Here is a 22815-nt window from a genome sequence, read left to right as displayed (position 1 = left end):
ATTATGTTGGTCATAATGATATACGAACCTCAATGCGCTCATATTAACACTCACTTTGGTGAGTGTTCCTGAGGCTAATCTTCTACTTAGCACATAACGTCTACTTTTCAATTACACGAGCAATCAGCTGTTATGTGGAAGATTAACAGATGCTGATTACATTTTCATGGCAACATTCTTACTCAAATGTTTATTTATTTCAGAATGAGCACAGATGCAACAACTGGCCAGAGTGGCCGAGCGGTTTTAGGCACTATAGTCTGGAACCGCGCAACCGCTACGGTTGCAGGTTCGAATCCTGCCTCGCTCATGGATGTGTATGATGTCCTTAGGTTAATTAGGTGTAAGTAGTTCTAAGTTCTAGAGGACTGATGACCACAGAAGTTAAGTCCCATAGTGCTCAGAGCCATTTGAATATGCAACATTACATATCGCGAATTGATGATGCTGCTGGTGCTGAATAGTCTCACAAACAAACATACGACTTCTTTTTATGAAACTAAAATCTTATTCCTTGTACCTACCTACAAGTTTTCTACCAACTAGGAACTGGTTTGGATCAAAATGTGCACAAACAACCTGACGCCACTTTATCCAAAACTGATATTCTGAGCCCGTGGCTGAGTAAAAATGTACGTTGACTCTTATTTGAAGGATAACAGTAGCTGACACGTTTTTACAATGCCATTTATTTGTTTAAATATCGCTGTTGTCCTTTCCGAACCGAGAGGTTGATCCTCAGACGGCTAGTTCATCTTAAGAAACATTTTTACATTAGCTTTCACTTTTAGTTTTCCCAAATGACGAAATTTCCTTGGAGTGGTGGTGCCCTAAAAGATGGGAGGCCACGTCTCTTTAACTGTAATTGTGCCTCACGACGATTTTAAGTGGGGTAACAAATTCTTAAACTGAGACTGTTTTGGTTACTTACGTTGAAAAATGCCCGACATTACGTTCCACTGCTGACTGCGTTTGATCAAGCAGCATGATGCACTTTTTGCGTATTTGTAAACATTTAATTTAAAAGTACGACTCTCATATAAAGAAGTTTCACCACATGAAAGTATGAATACAAAGACGGTGATATCGCAACCATAACAATACAAAAGACTTCCACTCTCAGAGATATTTCGATATATACATGTAAGTATCAATAGTAATTTACAAATTACTAATGTTCCATCACTTACTATTTATAGTAAAAGAGAACTGATTAAAATTGAGATAAACAAATGAAGCAGTCAGTTTGTTGTACAGTGTTATAGAAGTGATATTATATAAATATTATTTTATGCATGAAACCAAATTAAATGAGAAGGGACAGATGTACATACTTAAATGATAAACTGTTTACACATGCAAATATTATGGTATACATCGGAAGCAAAGTAAATGATTCTGGAGAGATTTACATAAATAAATATTACAAGAGTGGACATTATATTGATTTTTTATAGATATAGCTAGTTGAAGGTACTGTATAACAAAGCAAGTTGTTAAATATAACTCACTATTATATAACATTTGCTATTTCATATTAGGTTAGTGTCTGGATGTTGTTGTAGCTTTACTTTGGTTTTGTAGGTTTACTTTAAATTGGAAAACAGGTGAATGAAAGTAGCCAAAACATCTTCACTTTAATAATGTGTTTACATAATTTAAAATCGTTGAAGGCACAATTACATTTGAAAAGACATTCCCACATCTTGTAGAATACCGCAATCCCAAAGGAAATTTAATCATTTGGGAAAACAACAAGTACAACCTAACGTAAAATGTATCTGGACGTGAACTATCAGTCCGAGGACGAACCTGTCGGTTCGGAATCGGTAACTGCGCTATTTAAATAAATAAATAGCAAAGTAAAACGTGGATGGTTAATGTTACCTTTTATGTAAGAGTCAACCTGTAGAAAAATGCTACACATGTAGTGGAGCATGGATACTGGTGTTCGATTATTAAAGAATACAGAGGAGACGTTCTGTTATCTACAATCTAATTGCTGCGATTGTTCCTCCACACAGACTTAGACATAATTTTTGGTAGGGCGGCCAGCTTTCATAACTATGTGGCATAGCTTTTGGATAACAAGGGAGGCTACATACGGAAGAGCCAAAAGGTCTATTAGTAGGAGATAGTATTGTAACTGAGGGATACAATACCTAGGAAAACATGACGTTCTTGAATCACATGAAGAATTTCTCACTAGAGATAGCCATAAGAAGTTTCAGGCACATTTTTACTGTTTTTTTTTTTTGTTATGAGACACGAGGTTTTTTAAATATTACGAGTTCTATCAGTACGTGATGAAAAGGAACGCCTCCGAACTTTTTATTCCTTTTTTAGATATCTGTTGAGGTTCACATGTCACGCGTGTTACGTAATAACCTTTCCCACTTCGCTGACGCAAGTCACATCCCTTCGCCGCTACAGGGCTAGGGATGCGGACTGTAGCGTGTAACATGGTGGTGTGTGATGTAAATATCTCACAGCGTCAGAAGCAGCGTGCTACAATTGGGTATTTGAGTTCTACAATTTCATCGACACATAGAGCACTTTCTCCTAATGCCAGGCCACAAACGAGCGCTACGATGTCTGCAACAATCCGACGCCTTGGGTTGAATTTCACTGTCATTGAGCATCCTCCATACAATCTCGACTTGGCCCCATGCGATTTTCATCTGTTCAGAAAACTTACAGAACTCCTTCCAGGACTTCAATTTGATAGTGATGAAGAGGTGCAAGCGGAAGCCAGGTCGTAGCAAACACTCAACAGTAACAGTATGAACAAAGTGGTTTCTCATTAGGAGAAATGTGTTCTTCGCAATGGTGACTGTATTCAGGAATAAATTTGCAGACTTGAAAAATAAACATATGGAATTAATTTGCTTTATTTAAAAAATTTAAGAGTTTGTAGATAAAAAATCAGAGGCATTACTTTCCAGCACACCCTCACAGTATTTAAGCTCTGTATAATCTACTTGGAAGATATCGTTAATTCTTTACTTAGAGAAGTTTATGTCGAGGAGAATTTTGTACATTTTTAAAAATAGTTACATAACGTGTGGACGGCTAAGCCATACTTCATCGGTCGAGCACCATGCAGCTCGGAACGAAGGAGGGTCCTACTATGGAACACGTGATAGTTGCAAATGAATTGAGTGTCTTTAATGTCTTAAAAATTTTCCCTCTCTTGAAGATTGGAATTTGCATTGCTTACCAACAGCTCCTATTTGAAAGTGTTTTTAAGCTGTAAATGATTTTGATAATACTTCTACTCAATTTGATTTCACTTAGTGATTATTTTTGGGTAGTAGAGTAATAATGTATAACGTAGAAAATCTAATACAATACTGAGAAGGCTTTCTAGACTGCAACACTTTAATATTTGAATTTCTTCGTAAGTACATAACAATGTTGTATCGTGGAACAGGTCCACGCATTTGAAAAAATTCCACTTTCTCGGTGTTGGCTTTGTAATTTCAGAAAGAGAGTGCAACACGAATAAATTGAATGCTATCATTCCAAAATTGAATGTGAGAATATATAAAACCTCTATTACAGAGAGAACTGAAAAGTGATCCAAGATACAACACACTCCCCTACGACAATAAACTTCTGAAGATTACGTGAGAGGAAGTCGAAGAAGAGTATACCAACATATCTGAAGCTGTAGATTCTGCTGACTGACTTCAAAACATGGTACAGTGTTTTAAAGGTCGTGTCATAAGCGCTTGGTGAAACTAAATAGTTAAATAAAACACTGTTATTAAGTCTATACATCTTTCGTGATAACATGTTTTACCCAAGGCAGACTAAACTGATCAAACCTGATAATAGATATGAGAATAATATCATTCTGGAGATGACTGACATCAGCTAAAACTCTTTATAATAACACGTAACTACACCGTGAAAATGGGTTTTTTAGGGACTCACACTTCTTCGTGTTCCATGATAAGAACTACTCATATGACAACGAAAAATTAAATAACATATCAGTGTTTCAATGAGCATGCTTACGACAGCAGCAGCAGAGCACTGTGTTCGCCAACTCGGTAGCTACTCGGAAAAATGTTGCAAACAACACACTTCCATCACTGGCACCAAGTCAGAACCACCTTACATTAGAAAACCCAACAGATCTCCATCCTGCCCTCCTATGAGCTCTCGCTTGACACCACGTAAGTCGCAAATGGCGGTGGTCTGGGAGTCAGTGGAATGCACGCTACAGGGCGTCTGCCTCGGAGCTATCTTTCAAGTGTAACAGTTAGTTGTGTCACTGTGGTGCCAACTGCTTCTCAGATTGCTGCTGCAGGTACAGTACAATGCACCAGAGCCATACACCGAGAACGATCGTTGTCCTCGGTACTGTGACGTAGCCGTCAGGAGCCTGGTTTTCTTGCGACATACATTCCCGTGACCATCGCTGCCAGCAGTCATGTACAGTGGCTTTACTCTTGCCAAATATTTATGTAATATCCCAGCTTCTCGTAGCTGTATTAAACGACGTTGTTCTGACTCGGTGAAGTGTTCATAATGGGATCTTTTCCACCTTAAAGGCATTCTCGACTAACATAAACTTACCATGTCTAATGTCAAAGGTGACTAGTGCCTACGACTATTACAGCTGGTATTTAAAGGAAACATAGTGGCGCTAATAGCGCGACTGTTATTTGACTGGCGCAAACCTGCAATTGATTTCATCTTTTAGTTGTAGAAACACATTCACTAACTTTCATTTAAGTCGACACCACCTTCTTGGTGTTCCGATTCTTTTTACATCGGTGTATATTAATGCAACACCCTCATTTCTCGGCCAGTTTAAGTAAAGGCGGAAGTGGTCGGGCATCGTGGATTATTCCCGCCATCAGTCCCTATCATGAAGTTCTGATATGTGGAGGTGTAATACGTATCCTTCAAAGTGCCGTCTGTAAAAAGACTGTGTTGCAAGAAGAGAACTGTAATTGAGTTTCTTTTTGCGGGAAACCACAGCATAACAGTTATCCATAGGTGCTTGCAGATTCTCTACCTGGCAGTGCACAAAAGCGCGGTGAGTCGTTGGGAGAGGTGTCTGTCATCATCGCAACAAACTTGCACAAACCTGTCCGATCTATCGCGTGTCGGCTGGTCGCACATACTCTCAGGAAATTGAAGAAATGATTCCATCGTGTTTATCAGACAAAAATGCAAACGAACTTCTCCTCTGAGCATTTTATAACAATGGTTGTTTTTTGTGTAAACATAATATTTTAATGTAACTACTGTTGTCAGTTTTGTGACCAAAACTGACACAATAGCCATTCCGATTACTTTAACAAGCGCCCCATCTTTATTCATTTACTACACAGTGGACTGTCAGAGAGTTCCCTTCTTGTAAACTCCCGAGAACCTTTAATACGCCGCGTGGAATTAGCCGAGCGGTCTTGGGAGCTACAAAAAAAAAATAAAAAATAAAAAAATAAAAAAAATAAATAAAATAAAATAAAATAAACTTGACATCTGAGGTCATCAGTCCCCTAGAACTTAGAACTACTTAAACCTAACTAACGTAAGGACATCACACACATCCATTCTCGAGCCAGGATTCGAATCTACGACCACAGCAGTCGCGCGGTTCCGGACTGAGCGCCTTAACCGCGAGACCACCACGGCTGGCTTGGGCGCTGCAGTCATGGACTGTGCGGCTGGTCCCGGTGGAGGTTCGAGTCCTCCCTCGGGCACGGGTGTGTGTGTGTTTGTCCTTAGGATAATTTAGGTTAACTAGTGTGTAAGCTTAGGGACTGATGACCTTAGCAGTTGAGTCCCATAAGATTTCACACACATTTGAACATTTTTAAACCTTTAATACTCTAAGATGTTTTCGGAGCATTATGTATAAAAAGAAGAATTTCTGTCATATATACTCTAAAAAAAGAAGAAAACGACCAATCTACGGGATTAAACAACCAAATGATTAGATTTTCAGATATATGAAATGATTTATTCAGCACAAAGACCTTCACAAACTGAGTAAATGAATAACGCGTTTGTCCGACTCTGGTCCTTATGCAAGCAACTGCTTGGCTCTGCATTGATTGACACAGTTGTCAAGTGTGCTCCTGAGGGTAATAGTGCCAAATTCTGTCCAAGTAGTGCAATAGATGGTCAGATTCCCGAGATCGTTGTTGGACCATACCCATAACGCTCTAACCGATCTCAATTGGGGATAGACCTGGTGACCATGACGGTCAGGGCAGGGTCAGGCAAACACGAGGACAAGATCTAGAAACTCTCGCCGTATGCGGGCGGGCATTATCTTGCTGAAATGCAAGCTCAGGATAATTGCCACGAAGGGCAACAATGGAGTGCGTAGCACATTGTCGTTGTGCCGCGGACGACGATCTAAGGGGTCCAGCTACGAAAACAAAAGACACATCAGATGGTCACTCTGAGCTGTCGGGATGTTTGGCCGGCGACAGTCCGGTTGATATCTCACCGCTCCCTGGGGTGTCTCCAGACACGTCTTCTGCCTGGAATCTCATTGACTGGAGAAAATCGTCTTCAGCGGTGACTCCCACTTCGAACTGACCCTCAATTACCAGCGAAGTGTTGAAACCCTTGAGATAGCAGTGGGATACCAAATTGACTGTCGCCCGCCATACCACCAGTCAGTCACAACTGATCTTCAGGGGTGCCGTTTCTCTTCGTAGCAGGACCACTCTGGTTGTCATCAGTTGCACCCTTACAGTTCAGCAATGCGTCGACGACATTATACGTCCTTTCCTGTTGCCCTTCATAGCGAGCTATCCTGGGCTTGGATTTCAGGAAGACAATGTGTGCCCCACACGAGGAGAATTTCTGGAGCTTGTATTCGTGTTTGCCAAATCCTACATTGGCCAGCGTGGTCATCGGATCTGTCCGCAACTGAGAACATTTGGAGCATTAAGGGCAGGTCCCTCCAACCAGCGCTGTATTTTGAAGATCTAATGCACCAATGGGACAGACTTTGGCACGATATCACTCAGGAGGACATACAGCAACTCCGTCAGTCAATTGCAAGCCTAATAACTGCTTGCGTAAGGGTGAGAAGTGGACCAACATATTACTGACTTGATTACCTGTGAAGCTATTCGTACTGAATGTATCATACATTTTTTCTGAAATTGTGTTAATTTATTTGCCTGTACATTTACATTACATCTGCCATGTTGGAGTGCATTTCCGTCACCTATTTGATTCAAGCAAGTGAAAAAAAGAAGATAAGAACACCGAGAAGTTTCCGTATGACTCTATTTACTGAACAACAATTAATAAACAATGTTGCTTCTCGACGGTAACGTCTTGTTTTTCAGGTGCTTCAGGTGAGCACTAACTGCATAAAATATAAATGACGAGCTGTATTGTTCAAATGACTGGAAATAATTTTGCAGTAGAGCTATGGTGCCATCAACAGTAAGTAACGGTACACGTATAATTTATCTCCAGATATTGCTGAGACGTATTTTGTTGTCTGACGAGTATCGAATACTTTCTTTTGTATCTCGACTCGAGAGCACCTCTCCAGTGGCTTTTTGTCTCGCCGTTCGTTGCATCGATCGCCACGGCTCCGCAGCAACAAGTTGCTCCTCTCTAGGTTCCACTAGGGCTACAAGCTGAGTACTGCGTTTAACGTAAGCTACTCAGATGAACACAAAGTACATTATATCATTGAGTTCTTCGGTAAAATGAGGATGCACGATATCTGACAATTAAACACTAGCGTCTGTTGCAGGGACTAACGGAGTCAGTCGCCGCCTGCTTCAAGCTAATTCCATGCATCCCGTATATTAAAATAGTGGTATCAATAGTTTTTCTGAAGTAATCCACATTCCCCGCCAAACGTGAGAGAGGGGGTACCCTGAGGTTTAAGGCACACTGAATTAGGCAATGCTATTGAGATTACCTTTGGAAGCTAGATCTCATATTTTTTATGCATATAGACTGAGACGGCGAGTAAAAATTTGTACCAAGGCAGGTGAACTGAACCCAGGTCTCCTGATTATTAAGCAGGTACGCAACCCGCTAAGCAGCCGTGGCACAGCCCGGATTACCCTGGGGCGCCTCCATCCTCGATCCAAATTCTCAGTGCCGCCCCAGGCTCCTTTAAAATCCCCCCTTACACATGAACAGAACTGCAGAGGCTCTTCATGTTCTGGAATAGCACCTCAGCATCGAACGTAAATGGGGTATCCAGCCTGAAACCCAGGAGCAAGTACTTATCAGATGAAACCACAAAATTTCAGAGATTTTACCGGTCTTATAGAGACATGATTTTATCATTATAAAGTGAAACAGCGAGTGATAATTAGTGTCAAGGTGGTTCAGCGGCTAGCGTACCTGCCTAATAAGCAGGAGGCCCGGGTTCGATTCCCGGCCTTGGTACAACTTTTCACTCGCTGCTTCACTCTGTAAACATAAAACAAAATCTGTATGAGACCAGTGCAGTCTCTGAAATTGTGCCACTTTATCTCGTATTTTTTTACAATTGTGGTCCAAATCACCACACTTCCCTTAGTTTACAACTAGAAACACTCACCCATAACTCTTGAAACAACTGAACATTCATATATGAACGTTCAGATACTTCCTTAAAAACAATTCTGCCCTTCAGACCGTTGCAGGGTGTCATATGAAATGATTTATTCATTGTGGGTGGTGAGTTTCAACCGTACAGTTCAGATTTCATTTGCCGATGGCTTTTCAAAAAAAGTAGTTTCGCTGACATGTTGTAATGCCAGCTCAATTAGTATCTCAGTTTTTTCTTAGCAATAAACTTTTTAATCACTCATCTCTGGGTTAGTACAAAGCTGCGTGTACCAATTCAGTCAGTACGCTTTCACTGAAATAGTCCTGTACTTGCAGTTACGTATGACTTGTGATCATAGATTTTTGCTGTTATTCCTGCTGACGACCATAGATTAAAGCAACTGATTGTTTATACTTTCCATCTTCTACTGAGCGTAGTCAATCAGGTCGTTAAATACGAATTGTGAGAAAGAAGTTCTCATTAACAACAACTAATGACTTTAAACACACAGGCTTATTCTTCACTGTCCGCGAGAATTAATTATGAGAAATCACTATTTATGATGTAAACTGAAGATGACAATGAGTTTAGCAGAAACAAAATTCAAAGCAGCTCTTTCAGTTTAGTATGCCATACTTCGCTCTTTTGAGCACAATAAAGATTTGTTTCTTTCTTTTTTTAATTGATGTAGTCAACAGTTTTGACGTTCATAGGTAATAGTGAGCATTGATTATGATGCCTAATAAAGGCCCGTGGCCTATTCCAGACAAGTGGTCGTCATGGTGTATCGAAATAATTTTAAAATATTAGGGGAGAAATGAGCAGTCAGTAGTGTTAATGTATCTTTCACTGGTACGTTCATCAAAATAGAGGTCACAGCGTGGTTGACCAAGACTTTCCTTGAGCCTATCCACATCTGATTTCTGATATCAACTAACATTTGTGAGGTCTTCAAATGGTGTCTACCGTGGCTGACTATGGGTGCTAATAATTTAGTGAAGCATTTTGTGCAATTGTATGTAGGACACTCTATAGCTAACGATAAATAGGTCTTTGCCACACCATCTTTGTGTGCTTTATGCTGATTATACAACCTGGAACCATTGGATTCCCTTTGTTGGCCCATAAGAAAACTATATCTTTATCTTTTTCCAACGATTTCAGTCCCTATTTCTCCATTGTGCTAATACTGAACTTAAAAGGCTTGGCTGTCGGTAAAATCCTGCTAGTAGCGATCCTTGCCCGATCTGCCACTTCTTTGAAGAAGGCGGCGCACGGCTTGTTAAACTCCACTGACTATTTAGGTAAAACGTAAGTTTTGTGAAACTCAAGTACATTTCAGTCCGTCAGCGAGAACGATTCCTGTCGAAAAGTTGATGACATTGTCGTGAACGTCGCTTTTACTCTAAACACTGTTCGGATTCTGCAGGCAGTGCACTGCCTTATGTACAAAAAGGTGGCGGTAAACTGATGGTAAGATGAGATCCAAGGGAAGGATCGTCGAATCAAGTAAAGTTTTACAAATAATAACCGGTCGGAAATGCAATTTTGTGAAACTACGGTCGTAAGATGAGAAGCATTCAAGCGATCAGAGCGCGGATGTGTGTCCACTGAAAATAAATTGCGTTACAATTACTCACTGCATTATTTCATATTAGTATTTGTAGCTTAACAGTCAAGGGCAATACCTATGGTTCGTTATCTCAGTAGAAAATTTTCTACTTGGTAAAGCAGGACGTTAAGACAATAAGCCGTACAGCAGGAGCGGCAATATAGTAAGTGAACATGTGGTACTCTAAGATGCAGTGTTGTAAATCCTAGAACACTAAAGGGGTGCAAAGGTTATTGCTACTAAACCATAGCAAAGTTTCTATTGAAAGGCGGTCGTAATTTATGGGCTGTTCATTAGTTAACTAATAGTATGTTAGATACCAAACTATGTGAAAAAGTCCTACTTGAGTCAAAATTTTTATGACTATTTAGCAATCGAGGGTTAACAACGAAATCAAAAGCCACTTGTTTCAATTGTTACTAATGTACAGAGAGTGTGAATGAACTTTTAATTTAACAAGTACATTAGATTCCTTACTGTGAAGTGAGGCAGGGGTGAAAACCAACAATAAATGAAATTTTAAAGTTTTTCCTAAAGTTACGTACTAAAAATTCCCGTCTACAACATCTATAGAAAGTTAACATCGCCGAAGAAATTATTGGCGTATCCCTTTCAAATTCCTGGCATGTTGTGTGAATGACTGTTGCAGCCTGAAGAAGTTTTGCAACCAGATGTTCATGGTTGTGCAATCCGTGTGCTGACCGCCGTCTGACTGTCATTTCCTACCCGTAGTTCGAAGACGATACGCCTCTCACGTGTGATTATTTGGGTAACTTCACTGGACGGAATACCCCTGGTAGGATCTTATTATCAGGTCTGTTCTCTCGGCTGTTTCATGTCTTCGTAAGGAACAAAGATATAAGAAAGTAATCATGCTTGTTAATGTTCCTTGGCACGTAAACAACATTTGCATGCTGACTAGAGGTAGAAAGAGAAATCTTATGGTTGTTGCAGACACCTGTGACCCATATTATCTTGGCAGTCTCTGTAGACGTCAAATGGAATCGTCAGACACATTTGGCTACAAAACCCTGTTTTTCAACATAATAGGCCGGCCGGAGTGGCCTAGCGGTTCTGGGAAGTACAGTTTGGAACCGCGCGACCGCTACTGTCGCAGGTTCGAATATTGCTTCGGGCATGGATGTGTGCGATGTCGCTAGGTTAGTTATGTTTAACTAGTTCTAGGTTCTAGGGGACTGATGACATCAGAAGTTAAGTCCCACAGTGATCAGAGCCATTTGAACCATCAACATAAACTGCGTTCAATGAGACGGCCTTACGCCACCTCACTGGAAGAGACTGTGTTCCCGCCCGGTACCACTCTACTGATCGACGCCGGAGCCAGCGTCTTGCTGCATCATCCACGTAATGCTTCCTTCGAAGTGCATCCTTCACTGGGCCAAATACGAGTAGATGGGAGACGGAAGTTGCGAGATCCGTGCTATTAGGTGAATGAGAAGAATAGTCCTAAAAAGTTCTGTCAGCTCCTCTAGGGTAAAAAACTTGTGTGATGCCTTGCGTTGTCATGGAGAAAACGAAATTCATATTCATTTCTGTGGCGATGAACGCGCTGGTAGCACAGTACACTGTAGAGCTCATCGTTGCAACATCGGCTAGGGAATCAAACAGAATAACACTTTCAGAGTCCTATACAGCCGGCGTCATGGCTTTTCCGGCTGATGGACGAGGTGAGGGGGTGTGGCGTCACACCATAGATTGTCTTTTAGTTTCCGGTTCGAAGTGACGAAACCAATGTTTCATCGCCTGTGAAGATTTTCGAGAAAAGTTATCACGATCTGCCGTGTAAAGTGCAAGCATTTCCGCACTTGTGGTCCTTTGTTGCTCTTCACGGTCTTCTATTAGGCAGGGAGAAGACCAGCGGGCATACGGCTTTGAGTACCCCAACTGGTAGACGAATGTGTCAGCACTACCATATGAGACGTCCACTTGCACAGCGAGGGCTTTGCCTGCGATATGTCTATCACCTCGAATGAGAGTGTCCACACATTCCAACAGTGCAGGTGGTACAGCTACATGCAACCGGATGGCACGTGAGTGTTCGAACCCTGCTGAGCAACCGAGTTGCACAGACGCCTCGCCCTGCGATTCATCCAGCTTTTGTTCACTACCAGACCTTCGCAGACATTTTGCGACCGCCTATATCTGCGATGCTCAGGTTTGTCTCCAAAAGACACTCAGTGACAGCTCCGTTACAGACGTCACTTTGGAGATAAAGCGTCGCCACCTATCGGAACTTCATGAAACTGTAGAAACTGATGCGGGAATATTGGACGATATCTGACTACAAGTTCGTCGTAGGGAGAAAACGTGATGCGTTACCTATTGAACGTCCCTCCTACATGGTACTACAACGAACGAGGATAGCGGGAATCGTGGTTCGTATCTCGAGAAGGCACATAATTTGAGGTGACACAATTTTGCTAGTGTCAGGGAAGAGGAGTGAAGCTGACAAAGATGAGAGCCAGCAGCGTGCCGCGGGGTGGCAGGCCGTGTGGAAACCGGCCGACGCTGGCTCGACTGCCGCACCGTGCCGCAGTGCGGACGGGGCCCGTGCAGCCCACGTGGGGAGAGCAGAGGGCGGGGCGGCACGCCAGCACGGCCCACCCTCCCTGCTCCGACCGTGGGGCGCGCCGACCCAGCACTCTCTGCCGAGCGTCACCACAGCGCAGCAAACACTGCTCTACCAAACATCCACGGACGCTGTCTGCTGCTCAGGTGTGAGACACCCCTACCACGATAGTAGTAACAGAGGAGTTCGGAAAAACACAAAGAAGGGCACCACGAATTGTCACAAGTCCTATGCAGGGTGATTCATCTGCCCCTACCGATGTTGTTTACACAAACCGCAATGTTATATCTCACCTTAAAAACCCACGCTCGAGAGTTTCATATTCTGCCGCTCGCTACGTGCAAATTATTCGTCCTACAGAAAAATAAACAGGACCGTTCGTAGGAAATTTCATGTAGTTAAATTCTGAATTGAGAAATGTTTTCGCTGGAGGCTAAGCAAACCGTATAAAAGTGAACTCCAAACACACTTCAGACCCACACACTCATCCCTCAGGATTTCCAGTATGTTGGTCGTGACACTCCCTCCAACCACTGAACAAAAATTTCCGACGTACTGTTCTCGATATTCGGAAACATATACAATATAAGAGAAAAATAAAAACGACGCACGACGAAGGAATAATCCGAACGGAATGGAAATCGGTATACGCATTGCTCTGTCGGACACAGAGGCGGCGCAAGATGTAGTTTGCAAATGACGGATTGTAGGGGGCTGAATGATCACTAAAGTAGGTTCTAAGAAAATGCACTTGATTCTTCCGTAGATGACCAAGTAGTGGTATCTTACCCTCATCTCTTGTAAAGCTGTCTCGATTTCCTCATTGAACTTCTTCTGCTCAGACTGCGGTTCCTAATACGTGAGTTAAAGACAATAGATTTTGAAGTGGCTTCCTGGGATACTACTAGAATACTACAAAAAAAGACCCAGTGCATAGGATGGCACCTCATTTATTAATTCAATCCAAAAGTGAGAAAAATACGTTTTCGTAATCACTCTTAATTAATGAAAGTGAAGAATATGCGTTTCACGATCATCCCTATATTAACCAAATGAGGAAAATGCATTTTCATAAGTAACCCCGTAACGGAGTCTGATTATAACCCTTCGAGCACCAAAATGTTCCTAAGTTCAAGCCTTAGCGTTATTCAGAACAATACTTAGATTATTTTCTTAAGTGAAATCTAGCTCTTCTGACCCCTACACGTTGACCTTCTAGATGGCAATATTAGAGTGGGCAAAAATTTTTACCAAGACATAGTGAAACTCACTTTTAACTAAACGAAATAACCAGTTATAGTGCACACATGTTACCTGCGTGAAGGATGGTCTTAGACTCGGTACTGGACTATCCTAACTGTCTTCCGCCAATTCACACTTTCATGATTGGTCGGTTAAGTCTATCATTTGCAACATTAATTTATTTCTTTTGTTAATCTCTGTTGATCGATTTTTTGTCACTGAAATTGTAGTTATACAGACAGTCTGCGTTCAATCTTAAGCATTGTCAGAGATTTTAACATTAACTACTAATGCTGGACATTATGCATCATTGCGTCAAATCTGATAGGAGACTCAGCTTATTCTCACCGCTTTACCGGTTTCGCCGTCTGTTACACGGGCAGTGGATAGCCTAATGGTCCATAGTGTGGCATAAACGCCACGCCATGAGGGTAAAATTAGAGCGATTGGAGATGACAAGGAGGATAACTAACAATCGTCTTTCTTACGCACCATTTCACTGGAACTGGAAAGAGAAGAAGTGACATTAGTACACAAAGAATCCACTGCCACGCTTCACAAGGTGGCTTGCGATGTGTTCGCCTACTTGGACATAGTTAAAACACCAAGAGAAAATCGTAAATAAATCTGTTTCCTATCGCTTAACTTTTTGAATACATTCGTTGTTTTTTTTTTTAGGTAAAGAATCAAGTAAGTACCCTCAAGACATTGAAGTAACGATCCTTGCTGTAGAAAATGCCTTGGATGAGCGGGAGCTGTATCAGATCTAAGAGACCGAAAAGTTTTTCGATACTTCAGCGGTAAGACCGTAAATTATCAACTCTTATTTTCATTAATACACTGTAGTTACAAGAGACATCAGTGAACGAAATAAGAACAGCTCTACCGCTTATCACTTATACACCAACCACATTAACTTCTGTGAAAGCAGAAAGGTAAAGAGGGTGGAAAATTCAGAGAAAATATGCACAGCCAGCGGGAGGGGAGAACAGGATGCTTAGCGGGAAGCAGGTTACGTGGAATCCCCGGGAAAGTTGTAGCAGGTGAGGCTGGGGAGGGAGTGTCGGCCAGATTTCTGCTGGCTGGCGTAAGATACGGTAACGGGAGCCGTCGTCGAGGTGCTGCGCGGGTTGCAGCTCCTGCTCGCAAGGGCGCCGCAGGGGGATAGCTCGTCTGCGTGGGAGGAGCGTCTGACGCACGCTGGCTACACGCTTCCGCGCTCCGCAATGTATTTTGCAACTCGAGGCATCGGCCTTTACCATGCGTTGCCACATTCTTCTCTTTTAGTCTGTTACTTCAATAATTCTCTACCCTACTATTCTTCAAATACCAAGAAGGACGCAGGTAACTGAATCAAGCTTTATTTGAATTTATTGCCCTTAAGTTTACATTGTACAGTCAGTTGATACAGACAATGTACACACACACATTAATACCCACATACACATGCTGTACACAGTACATAGCTATAGACAGATTCATACTATATAACCACTGTAAAATGAAATGTGTCGGCATATTTCTGTGCAGTCCTTTGTCAGTGATATGTTGGTCTTAGATGGAGATGTATGCACCAACAATGAATTTTGTACCACCAACTGCGTCATAGTCGCAGTGATCCAATACTGTGAGATGTGTTTTATTCTAGTCTTTGATCACAATATCAATTCTTTAGACGAAGACCGGTTTCAGTCCGTAATGACCATCCTCAGATCTACAATATACAAATATATACACCTAGTGAGTAGTGTGTCTTTCAGCGTAATACAGCAATACTTATCACAATATACCATCATACAACAAGGGAAATCTACAGATAACAGACGGTACGTTGTACCGTATTTTATCTGTACATTTCCCTGGTTGTATGATAGTATGTTGTGATACATATTGCTGTATTATGTTGAAAGACACACTGCTCACTGGGTGTATATATTTGTATATTGTAAATGTGAGGATGGTGATTACTGACCGAAACCGGTCATCGTCTAAAGAACTGATATTGTGATCAAAGACTGGGATAAAAAACATGTGATTTAATAAATCTGTACATCGCTTCGTAAAGTCTGTGATCCTGTGCTATTAGAAAAGTCGTCATGCTGGTTAGCAATGGATGACAAAGCTTCACCACTTCTTATAAAATGATCTTGGGAACCCAAAGAAACCATGATCCGGATTCTTTTCTCCAAGCAAGCACTAAGGTGTCTACGATGTGCAGTCTTTGCAACTTTTAAGAGAACATCTGCAGCTAAATTTGAGTCTGCCTATTAAGAGATTTGAGGTGTATATGCAATGAACTTGCATGATATTTTCGTGGAAGAGGAGACCAACGGCTGAATCTTTGCTCACTTCTTGGTCTTGTGGAACCAACACCGACTATGATTCTTGCCTTCGTTGGCAATGAAAATAGCACTTACTCTAAGTGTACCCTCTGATGAGTGTAAACTATTCATTATCTAGTTATACGTATAAAATGTTTCATTCTAGTAAAACAGGGTTTGGAATATATATGCGCAGCCAAAACGTGCGAGAAACTAAAAGCATATTAAGCTGGAGTATCTGGGGGCATACTTGCGATGGAATGCTAATAAAAGTACGCTATTAAACTTGTTCTTTAAGTCTGAGTCACACAAGAAATCGACACGTCCCATCTGTAAATGCTCGAAAGCTTCGCCTGTATTTATGGAGAGAAAAGAGGGAACGTATTGAAGATTATTTTCTTGTTCTTGAAGTCTTAAAACCTACTGTTGAACTCATCTTCTGATAAGTAACAATTTTTTCAAAATTTTATTGCTACATTTCGATAAGGAACCACACAATAAGCTCTCAGCGGAAGGTGCAGCAATAGTGAGACACCGTAGCTTTGCCTCGCTGCGCAATCGCTAAGAACGGGAATGCTATAAATTGTTATTCCTTATGTGTGATTGCCAAATTCGTAAGTTTGATTCGTATGCCTTTACATGATTGTACAAACTAATTATTAACAGTTCTTTCTCTAGAAGACATATGATTAGTTTGCTCAAGTATCAGGTAAGCAAAATTGCACTCCATTGTCAGACTCCAAACTCAGTAACGGAATTCCGTCAGTAAAGCCTGTATTTCATGTTTGAGATAGTTTTTAACATCCTTCCCTGGCTAAGTCACTTGATGTAAGCGTATTCTGAATCAGCATTCTGTGAAATATTTAGGAATTGTGAATGCAGCAATCCATAAATACGAGTTCTGTACTTTCGTGACAATTTTCAAGGCCCTGGGTTTGAAGACTTAGAAAAACAGTTTCCTTTGTGTATTAAACAGTGATACTTTAATTCACACTTGTTTCCCCTCTTAGCTGCTTCTGTCTCAGTAATTTAATTATTCCTTATCACTTTCCTGCAAATGCTGGAGCTCTGCCAGTTGTTGGTACTAACAGTTCTGCACGTTACATATTAAGCCATTTATGAGTCCAGTAACATCCTGCCTCATAAATAACTGGCTTTTTAGAGAATTTAAGATGGCCTGCAGCACCAGATTCATTCATATATCTGAAATCTGTAACTTTTCCCCTCAAGAATATTACTAACAGCGAGACACCTCTTGCATTACAGCTCTCGTCGATTGCTAGACGACAAAATTCGAAGATCGTGGCTGGCTGTTTTAAGTTGTTCTCAACAATGGTGGCTAATTCGTCAGTACGTCGAGCTGCAGTATGTCGCTAAAAGTTTATTTTAGAAAACTACGCATTCTTTTCTTGTCATAAAACGTCTGTATGACTATCAATGAATTCCTTGACGAACTAGCTGTGTAAGGACGTACCTCGTCCCACCTAAGACTATTGCGCAAAAGGAGTGGTGCATTTTCAGAAGGGCGTATATGTTTCTGCTTTCCTGGAGAGACAGTTCTGCTGTGGTGGAGGTGCATCACAGAGTGTGAGTGGAATGAAGCGGCAAATGCAAATGAACTCCGAAACTGAAGCACGTAGGACAGGACGATTCTTGTGGGAAATACGTCAAAATTGCATATAGATTCATCATCAAATATGCTGTCGGTATATGGATCAACTGCAAAGCCGTATCCGGCCATAGTGAGGTGGTTCCAACAATACGACCAAGGCCTTACAGACTTGGCTGATGCTGACCAGGTAGTTCAGATCTTGAATCACGTTATTTTCATCTTTTCGGCAAGCTGATAGAAGATCCCAGAGGGAAGGTATTTTCCAACCACGAGGACGTTCAAATGGTTCAAATGGCTCTGAGCACTATGGGAATCAACTGCTTAGGTCGTCAGTCCCCTAGAACTTAGAACTAATTAAACCTAACTAACCTAAGGACATCACACACATCCATGCCCGAGGCAGGATTCGAACCTGCGACCGTAGCAGTCGCACGGTTCCGGACTGCGCGCCTCGTGAGGACATTCACACAGCGGTTCTCGTATAGGTCTGTGACAGAGAAGCGAATGGTCGAACGTACGAATATTATTTACACAGTCTTGATGACTAAGATAGAAAATAATATCACATGTCTGTATCACTTTGAATCACCTTTCAGTGTTCTATAAAGTTCTTCCATAACAATGGGTAAGCCATTTCTTAAAATTTCCTTGTACCTTTAATTGGTTTTCATTTCCAGAATGAAATTTTCACTCTGCTGCGGAGTGTGCGCTGATATGAAACTTCCTGGTAGATTAAAACTGTGGGCCGGATCGAGACTCGTACTAGGGACCTTTGCCTTTTGCGAGGAAGTGCTCTACCCACTGAACTACCCAAGCACGACTCACAACCAGTCTGCACAGCCGTACTTTCGGAATTAGCTCGGCTTCTGCCTTCCAAACTGGAGTGCTAGTTCTGAAAGGTTCACAAAAGAGCTTCTGTGAAGATTGGGAGGTAGGAGACGAAGTACTGGCGGAAGTAAAACTGTGCGGACGGGTCATGCGTCACGCTTGGGTAGCTCAGTGGGTAGAGCACTTGCCCCGCAAAAGGCAAAGATCCAGAGTTCGAGTCTCGGTTCGGCACACAGTTTTAATCTGCCAAGAAGTTTCATTCAGTTTTGATTTATTTACAATAATTTCCGTTACGATGTACCCGCATAGACGAGTGAGTAGGGTTGTGAGGTCATGTTCCTAAACAGCAAAAGTCACTTGGTTTGAAGGCGAAGAACTCACTGAGCCGTATTCGGAGCGCATTTTCATACTTGTGTTCAAGGCTGTTCGATAGAGAGCAGAAAAGGTGAAAGGTCAGCTGAATAAGGTGGCTGCTGAATGACTTCCGAACCCAACGCCCGTATAGACGTCGGTATAACAGGATGCGCGAGGGCGTTAAAGTGGATTAACATCGTTTCGTGCAATTCTTCTGGCCGGTGTTCTTAGACTGCCCCTGCAACACGTCTCAATTGTCAATAATAAACGTCAACGGTGATGGTTACATGTCGGTGAAGCAATTCATGGTACATCACACCATCGCTGCTCCACCAGATGTGTAACATTCGCAGATCTTCGGACAAGGAGTTGCTGTTGTTTGGTCTCAATCATTCCTTTCTTTTCCATACGTCGACATAAGGCCACCATTTCTCATCACCACGATCGATACGGTACTGGGATAGTCGGGTTTGTTCACAAGCCAATTGATGACGAGCGAGAAAAAATGCATACAGGGCCGCCTTCTGATTTTCGTGATTTTTGATCAGAGCATTCGGTACCCAGACGCCCTATTTTTGAGCCTTCCCTATTGCATGTAAATGTTGCACGATGGTGGAATAATCACAGTTCATCATGTTTGCCAAATCTTGACTTCACTGACGTGGATCACTGTGGATTAGTGAGTCCAAACGATCTTCATCAAACCACAAAGGTCTTTTTAAACGTGAAGAGCCACTAACGTCAAAACGATCCTCCTTGAGACGATAAAACCATTTTCTCTCCCTTTCTGTCCAATGCTGTTATCCCCATACACGGAGCAAATTTTTCTGGCTGCTTCCACTGCTATCACCCCTTTACTGAATTCATACAGGAAAAATATTAGCAATGTTCCGATTTCTCCACTTAGCACTCCATTTTCTAGGGTCCACAGCTCCACTATTGGACCACAAATAAGAAATGACGATCAACAATACCTCACCCTTATTGTAAGAGCTGCTCCTAACTCGTTTATAACGATATGCCACCCGTCACAGTCCGTCTTACGGCCCGATGTATACACGGTACCGGCACTATTTCCAGGGAAAAGCCGGAAAGAGCTTATGGCTTTTCTACGAAACACCCTGTGTCTCACAAAGCGCTTCTGCGATGAACTTGTGACAAAGAGTATGAGGTTTTCAGACACGTGGAAGAACTAATTAGCTCCATAAACTCCCTGTCATTTTTTGTGTTGTTGTTGCTGCTGTCTTCAGTCTGAAAACTGGTCTGACGTAGCTTTCCAAGGTGCTCCATCCTGTGAAAATCTTCTCGTCTGCATATAACTACGGCAATCTACATTGATTTGAACATGATTATTGTTTTCATCCATTTATCCCCATCTATAATTTTTAATCTCCGAATATTTCTCAGTTACAAACATTTATTTATTCTCCAGTTGATTCAGTATCTTTTCATCAGTTACTTAAACTACCCACCCAGTCTTCAAAATTCTGTAGGACACCATTTCAAAACCTTCAGTTCTCTTACTGTCTGATAATCGTCTATATTGCTTTGTTCAAGGCAATTCTCAGATAAGACCCCTAATACTTAAATTTACATCCATTGTTTACAAATTTATCGGCCTGAGAAATACAGCAACATAAGTCATAGACTCATTATCGATTCGCCTGTTCTTACTTGTCTGCGAAAACCGAATTCACCTGTATCAGTATTCCATTCTTCTACTAATAATACCTTACAATATTCTGCAACCAAGACTTATTAATCTGATGGTTTAGTAGTATTCGCAACTGTCAACATCTGAAATTTTTGGAATTGTTACATTATTTTTGAATTGTGATAGAATCTTGCCCACTAGATGTAATAATTTTGTCGCAGTTGATTCTCGTAAGGATGTCAATAATTCTGAGGGAATACTGTCTACTTCACAGAATATGTTTCTCTTTAGATATTTCAGTGCTCTGTCAAATGCTTCTCGCAGATTCATATTTCCCATAGCACCTTCATTTCCTTCCTCTTCTGACCCTTGTACAGATCTTCTACACATTCCTCCCAAGTTCAGCTTTCCCTTCTTTTCTTACTATTGGCCTTCCACATGCACTTTCGATATTCAGGTGATATTCGTACAGACGTTTCTGTTGTCTATCAAGATATGATTAATTTTTCTGCAGGTGGCATCTATCTTTCCCCTAGACGTGCATGCTTCTGTAGCCTTGAATTCCTGAATTTATCCTTACGTATCGGTCTTATTATTATAAATGTTTATATCCTCTTCCTCCTGCTTCATTTGCTGCATTTTTTACATTTTCTCTTTTCGTCAATTAAATTCAATATTTCTGTGCTGTCTCAGGATTTCTATTAGGCTTCGTGTGTTTACCTCTTCGATGTCCTGGTTTCTTCGATATTTCATCTCTCGGACCTCTCCATTCATCCTCAGTTTTTTTCCGTTCCCCTTGTTTCAATCAAACTTTCAACAGTCTCTCGCTGTTTTAGCAATTCTTTTACGTTGGATACTCGTTCTAGTCCTTTTCTCGTCAACATGTGGAAAAAAGGGCACGAGACTGAAAGTCGCACTACAGAACTGACTCTAACATCAGGATTGATGAAGGTATATAGTTACATGCTATTAATAAAGCCATGTGCACACAATGGAATTTGTCGCTACTGCTATTAATTTACAACGTCGAGGAGGCTAGCCCACCGCAAACAACACGCGTCCCCTTTGCCGGTTCGTTGAACCGCCGACAAGTCCACCGTGATGGATTGCTGTGCTTGGCGTAATACGCCCAGATTCCGGTGAAGACCAGCCCAGTCGTTGATGTCGGACCGGCCTACAGCCTCGGTTCAAACTAATTTGCCGCGACCTGAGATTAATTACAGTTGAAAGCAGTCGAGACTGACTCCTGGTTGAGTAGCGCTGTCGTGAAGATACCCATCGGTAACATCGAAGCAAAGAGAAACATGGCCCAAATTACATGCTCAGTACTAAGGTAGATTTTCTTTTTAGGTGAAACGTGACGATATTCATTCAGAAACTGCCGTTTCCCTCCTTTTCAGTAGCCAACTTCAGCACTCTCTTTTGGTTGCTCCAAGATAATCACAAAAACAGCTAAAAAGAGAAAATTTCTTCGTCCTAAAACGTTCCCGCGAAATTTCCTTACTTCATAAATTAATCTTCTTCTAAGCCAGTCACCTCACCGACGTTAGTGTTTTTCATCATTCCTGTTGCTTTACAATTTTTTCGACGCTTCATGTTCACCAATGACTCAATCCATACGCAAATTTAAGGCTGTCCTAACTAGAATAAATTCTCATACAAACTTACAATTGTTGATTCAATCCAAAAGGACAGTCGTTGTATCTGTTATGAATAATGTTCTAATTAATACCAGTACTACCTCTACGTCATATTATCATAACACTTACTGTTAATTTCAAGGTATTTCCTGATACAGCGTTGGCAGAATTGTAATGCATCCAATGGGAGCTCTTGTACACAGAATGTTTGGAAATGCCCGTTGAAATCGACAATCGCTTCAGATAGAGATATCCCAAAAGGCACATGTAAAATTTAATGTTTTGGTGCAGAGTACGAAGTATACCAATTGAGTGTGCTATGTCATTTAGAGAGTCCATGACTTTGCTCTATAAACATTATAACAAAATCCTTTTGACAAGCAATATGGAAGAACCTCAAAGAAACGATTTAAA

General features: G+C 41.5%; 1 protein-coding gene and 1 non-coding gene across 2 annotated transcripts in view; both read left to right on the top strand.

Moving 5' to 3' along the window:
* LOC126335669 (uncharacterized) overlaps nucleotides 1–22815 on the top strand; it is an 812396-nt gene that overhangs the window by 470868 nt on the left and 318713 nt on the right. The gene's annotated exons all lie outside the window — the stretch shown is intronic.
* Nucleotides 8332–8403, top strand: Trnai-aau (transfer RNA isoleucine (anticodon AAU)). Its single transcript has one exon. It is a non-coding gene; the product is annotated as a tRNA-Ile (tRNA).

The sequence above is a fragment of the Schistocerca gregaria genome, chromosome 2 (assembly GCF_023897955.1).
Source record: "Schistocerca gregaria isolate iqSchGreg1 chromosome 2, iqSchGreg1.2, whole genome shotgun sequence".
Lineage (NCBI taxonomy): Eukaryota > Metazoa > Arthropoda > Insecta > Orthoptera > Acrididae > Schistocerca > Schistocerca gregaria.
Note: the sequence above shows the minus strand (reverse complement) of the source record. Positions and strands in the feature narration are given on the sequence as shown.